This window comes from Cebus imitator, unplaced genomic scaffold, assembly GCF_001604975.1.
Source record: "Cebus imitator isolate Cc_AM_T3 unplaced genomic scaffold, Cebus_imitator-1.0 Scaffold35, whole genome shotgun sequence".
Taxonomy (NCBI): Eukaryota; Metazoa; Chordata; class Mammalia; order Primates; family Cebidae; genus Cebus; species Cebus imitator.
In genome coordinates this window covers 9,156,712-9,161,631 of record NW_016107350.1, presented here as the reverse complement: position 1 = coordinate 9,161,631, position 4,920 = coordinate 9,156,712, and the positions used below count along the sequence as shown (strand labels likewise).

Here is a 4,920-nt window from a genome sequence, read left to right as displayed (position 1 = left end):
GCGATTTGGTGCGTAGTTCTGTTTATTTTTGGTATTCCAGAGTTTGGACTTCTTTATTAAAGGCTGTCAGCCTAAGGCTTTGACCACAAAGATTGAGCACCATGTTTTTAAGAAAAAGAAAATCTGAACTGGGGTTAATGAAAGTTAAAACTCTTTGAGACTCCTTGTAGGTCCCTTGTACAGACGCTTGTTTTGCAACTGTCTCTGGTGTGGGTGCGCCAGGTCTTTGCAGACCAACTCAACCAAAGGAAAATCAAAATAAACATTACCAATGGTAGCTGTCATAACTGGCAGCCTTTTTTTTTTTTCCCTTGCCAGACAAATGTCTTTTTTCCCTCCTCCATTAAAATTTTGTCTGTATTTGACATTTGAATCACCCTAGAATGTGGAATATTGTTTTTGTCGAAGTTGCTGGACAAGCGTCTCCTACCTACTTTGTTTGGAAAAAGCTCCAAACATCCCCTTCTCATTTGCCCCTGGCCCGGGAACACTGCCCTTCCTGGCCTCCCTGGCTCAGGCATTGGAGCCCACATGGTCACCAGAAAATTCAGTCCCTGCTCCAGGGCACCTGAATAGACAGGAGTTACACACATGCTCCGAATAGCCCTGGGACACGGGCTAGGTGAACTGTTAACCTGCAGTGGGCCTGCCTAGCCTTCAAAGGTCAGATGACGTGAAATATTCCTCAGGGCCTGAAGATATTAGTCACACTGTAAATGAAAATACAAAGAATCTTGGAGGAGGCAGTGGATGAAGTATCAGAAGCAGACATGTCAGAACAGAGGTATCCTGTCATCCCTGCTTTGCCTCATAAACAGGCGGGCACGGAGGCTGGGACATAATTCCTAGGCTGCTCCGCTGACTTCCTATCTCAAAATACTTAACATCAATTTCTGGGTTTCCCAAAAGTTGGCTCCAACAGTTATCTCCCCTTTTCCATAGATCCAATCTTTTCAAATACTGGCCCTTTTCTTCGTACCATGCAAACATATTAAAAACCGCTCCCATTTTGGAGGAAGGCCAGCGAGGCGTGGTGTGGGCGGGTAGGTGTCCAGGGTGCTGCCGGAGAATCTCTGCGGGAGGTGTTTGACTGTCAGCTCACATTAACTTGAGTGGAAACTAAAAGGGCCCTGCCCTCCTCTCCCCTCCTCAGGCCTGCCTGGCAGGTGCAATGACGGAAGCCCCTGGGACGCCGGAAGCCGCCGCTGCCCGACTCTACGGCGGCCGTGACGGCGGCGGAAGTCTGCTCGGCCCCGCGGCCTTGTCTCTGGGTCGGGCCTTCTGCAGCTCCCAGTCCCTCCAGCCCCGGGCGTGGGGCCTCAGCCTGAGCTGGCGGCTGACGGCGTCTGTGGCAGGAAGGACTGAGGCTGCAAGGACCCGCAGGAGGCGCTGCCCAACTCCCGGCGGGACTGACGCGGCCCACACCCAGCTGGGCAAGCTGCCCAGGAAGCCCCCCTACCAGAGGGGGCGGACCCTGGCCCAGCCCTTCAGCTCAGGGCATTGGGATGGACTCTTGCGTCGTTCCCCGGAGGCATGAGGGCCTGTCACTGGTGCAGACCGCAGACTTCTTCTACGCCTTGGTGGAGGATTCCTACATGATGGGGTGCACAGCTTGTGCCAACGTGCTAAGTGACCTCTGGGCCGTGGTCATTACCGAGTGTGACATGTTGATGTTACTCAGCCTCAGCCAGAGTATGAGTGAGGAGGAACGGGAAAAAATAATGCCACTCATGATCAAAGGCTTTCGGGACAGCTACTGAGGAGGGAGGAACTGCAGTGACAGGTGGACAAACGGTCGTTGCCTCTTGGCTTATCGGTGGGGTTGCCACTGTGGCAACTTAATGCCTAATAACGCCACTGTTGGGGATGTGCTGGCATAAAACCCTTAGGAACCCAAGTTGCTGTCAATGCACACCAATGGCTGGATAATCCTGAAAGAGGGAAGCAGGTGAAGATGGTGGTCTCCAGAGAAGAGGTAGAGCTGGCCTATCAGGAAGCCATGTTTAATATGCCTACCCTCATCCGAACTGCTGCTGGATTAATGCACAAAATCAATGCCCATGCAGCCATAGATATCACAGGCTTTGGTATTCAGGACACTCTCAGAACCTTGAGAAGCAACAAAGAAATGATGTGTCCTTTGTCACTCATAATCTGCCAGTCATTGCCAAGATGGCTGCCATGAGCAAGGCCAGCGGGCACTTTAGGCTTCTTCAAGGAACCTCAGCTGAAACCTCAGGAGGATTACTGATTTGTCTTCCAAGAGAATAGGTGGATCACTTTTGTTCTGAAATCAGATCTTCCAAGTACAGAGAGGGTCACCAGGGATGGATCGTTGGCATTGTGGAAAAGGGAAACCAGACAGCCTGGGTCATTGACAAGCCTGGAGTTATCGAGGTCCTAACTCATGGGGCCACTGCCGCTGCTCTTCTCCTGCACATTCCATTCGTCCTCAGAGCCTAGCTCATGAAATGAAATGGTAGAAGTTGTTTAGAGCTTAGGGCCTTTGTAAACAATCATGGACAATTCTCAAAAGTTGATTTGAGAAATTTCCAAAGAAGGCTACCTGCATATGGTTGCAATTGCCCTTTCTAGGTGATCTAAATTAGCCCATCAAAAGCTGCCTGTGTGTGCATTCCAAGGCCAGAAGTAACTTTTTGAACTTTGTGGGGACATCTGTAGACATGGGTAGAAGAGGAGCAGAAAAACTTGTTTCCTCTTTCCGAGGTAAGATGAGGCTATTCCAGTTTGAGGGACTTTTTTTTTTTTGCATTGGGTTGATTAATTTCTGCACAGGGAGTGAGATTATTTACTGAAATTGCATATACACACAAAGTAAATTGCACAATGTAAAACATTTAGATCTGAAGCAAATGATTTTGCGCCAGTACTATTGATAAATCTAAATTGTTATGAGAGATCTTATAATGCAATGTCAAATTCTTTACAAGATTTTTCTGAAGTACTGGTTCTTTCCTGCTCTGGACATGAATTGACAACTTGTTAAAAACTGGGAAGGGAGGACCTGCAACCATCTGACTTGGCCTATGTTAATTATGTCTCTCCCTCTACGGCCCATCAAGCACTGGAAGAGGCAGAGAGAGCCCTAGAGCCCAGGCCTTAGTGGTCATTAAGATGTTAAATCTTGTGCTGAGAATTTCTGGTGATTTAATCAATAAAGAGTAATTTCTAGCTAAAAAACCAAAATTTCTTCCATTTTGGAACACAAAACCCTCCTTTAATTATCTTCCTTTTTCTCCCAACATTTGCTTATCTTTCTTCTTCTAGATCTGTCTGTCTCAACCTTTGGTGTGCATCAGAATCACCTACGGAACTTGTTAAAGCACACATTCCTGGGCTTCATCTCCAGAGTTTCTGATTTGACAGATTTGAGGTAGGGTCCAAGAATGTGCATTTATAACAAGTTCCCAGGTGATGCTGATGGTTGGGGACACATTTTGAGAATCACCACTCTAAAGAGCACCCTCCGCATTCATCGGCTTTGCTGCTTGTTCTTTTTCCATTCACTACCCAACCTGCTGTCACCTGTCCGCTGCCCCACACCACAGATCCCCAAAGGTCAAATCCAGTGGAGCTTTGCATCCCATCTTACCCAAGCCATCTGCGACATTGGTCTCCCGGCCACATTGCTCTCCTTCCTTTGGCTTCCCTGACATCTCTTCCTCCCAATTGTCTCCTTCCTTTCTGGCTGCTCTTTTTGCGTTGCCTTTTCAGTAGCCTCTTCTCCTGCCCCTGATGTGATTCAGTCTTCTTCTAGGTGCTTCTTTTGTCCTTTGCACTTTTCACTCTGTATTCTTCCTGGGTGCCTCACTGATGCCACTGCTTTGATTGGCATACCAGTAACTCTCAGATCAACTTCTCTACTGCAGCCTCTCTTGTAGCTCTTTATCTGCATATCCAGACTCATAAAGTTAGACATGTCCCCAGGAGGGCTTATTATATTTGCTCCCAAACAGCCCACTTGTTTGACTTATCTTCAGGAAGGGCAACTATCTTATCCCAAGCCAGAAATCTGTGTGTCGTTCTTACTTTTTTCTCCCTCACTTTTATTCCTGACATTCAATTCATCATCAAGCTCTCTCTCAAATTGCCCTCCTTTCATTTTTCATTACTAATGCTTCAGTTTCCTACTGTTTGCTGATATGAGTGAGATAATCTCCTAACTGTTAACTTTGCAGACTGGGACAGGATGCGGTCATTCCTGGGTTTAGCTTTCTGGTGTTTCTAGGCACTTTTTAAATACTGGGAATATGTAGGGGTCACTCAAATCAGGTAACATTTTGCTATTCCATAAATTCTGGTTTTGCCGTTTGATGCTCTATCATTTTATACAACAAGACATTTTATTTTATTTTATTATTATTTTTTTTGAGACATGGTCTCATTCTGTCACTCAGGCTAAAGTGCAGTGGTGCCATCACAGCTCACTGTAGTCTGAATCTCTGGGGCTCAAGTGATCCTTCTACCTCAGCCTCTAGAGTAGCTGAGACTACAGGCACACACCACTACACCCAGTTACTATTTTTTTTTTTTGAAAAATTGTTTTACAGAGATAGAGGTCTCTCTCTGTTGCCCAGACAGGTTAGAACTCCTGGGCTCAGGTAATCCTCCCACCTCGACCTCCCAAATTGCTCTGATTACAGGTGTGAGCCACCGTGCCTGGCCAAGAAGAATTTTACTACTAATAAAAGTAAAGCAGGAAGTATGCATACTTAATTCCATTTTAGATGAAGAAGCTGAAGCTTGGAAAAGCTAACAGAGTTAGAAAAAAGTGGAGCCAAAGATACAAACAAGGTCTGTAAAAAGCAAGTTGTGGAAAATGAAAAATGTCCAACTCCTCCTAGGTAGAATTACAGAGTATAGTTCCATTATTTCATTGAAGTACAATAAGTTTTAATA

At 46.3% G+C, this 4,920-nt stretch overlaps 1 pseudogene; it reads left to right on the top strand.

The window, feature by feature from the left end:
* Positions 1-1,263: 1,263 nt before the first annotated feature.
* Positions 1,264-3,583, top strand: LOC108301542 (annotated as a pseudogene).
* The last annotated feature ends 1,337 nt before the right edge of the window (positions 3,584-4,920 follow it).